The sequence below is a fragment of the Mastomys coucha genome, unplaced genomic scaffold, assembly GCF_008632895.1.
Source record: "Mastomys coucha isolate ucsf_1 unplaced genomic scaffold, UCSF_Mcou_1 pScaffold13, whole genome shotgun sequence".
Classification (NCBI taxonomy): Eukaryota; Metazoa; Chordata; class Mammalia; order Rodentia; family Muridae; genus Mastomys; species Mastomys coucha.
The window spans coordinates 54,323,961-54,324,975 of NW_022196895.1; positions in this window are offsets into that span (position 1 = coordinate 54,323,961).

Here is a 1,015-nt window from a genome sequence, read left to right on the forward strand (position 1 = left end):
TTTTTTAAAAATATGGAAGTTGCATTCAAAAGATATGATTCACATCTATCAGTTTCAGTCATTATTGTGTCACTGAGAGTCAACAAAAGTTGCCTCTCCCGCAGAAGTTATATAATCTGTTTTAATAATTTGAAAAAACACTATCCCTAGGAGCAAACACATTTAATTAATTATATAGTGTAGACTTGAAAGTAATGTACTTTACATGTGCAATAAATTGTATAATATGATTACATAATATGTACTTTAAATTAATGTAAACATACATGCAATTAATTATACAGTAGGTACTTTAAATTAATGTACATATGTGTGCAATTAATTTTATAATATGGCTTGAAAATGACATGGGGGGGTGGTTAAAATTTCTCCATAGCCTTGTGTATCCGAACACTTGGTCCCCAGCTAGTGACACTCAAGAAGTTTGCAGAACCTTTAGGAGGTGAGTCTTGCTGGAAGAAGTGGTTCACTGGGGTGCGGGACTTGCCTAGCATCTGGGCTGCTGATGTAATGTGACTAGCTGCCTCTAATCCTGGCACTGTGCTTTCCCATTGAGATAGAAGGTATGCCCTGGATTTGAACCCTGCCTGCCTTAGATCGTGTTATGCAGGCATTTCATCACAGCGATGAGAAAAGTAACTACGATGCGTAGCTATGTCTATGCCCTCATCTACAAGTTTGTACATAGATTAGGATGTGTCTAACAAAATCACAGCCCAAAGGAGGCTAAGAAGAAAGAATGTTCAAAGTGGCATGGAGGTTGGCTGCTGTTGCTGCTGTCGGCTGTACGGTACTGTGCAGCTTTTTCTAGCAGCTTAGTGTCGTGTTTAACCTTTGCAATCCATCCTCTTCTTGCATGGTTTTTGTTTTGTCTTACTTTGTTTTGTTTTGTTGTTTCTCTCTGCAAAACCACAGTGACTTCAGTGAGGGTTAGCTTTTATTTAAACAGCACGATGGTCCAGAAAAAGTTTGATGCTCATCTGTCAAGGATAATCACAAATCAAATACTAAGAAG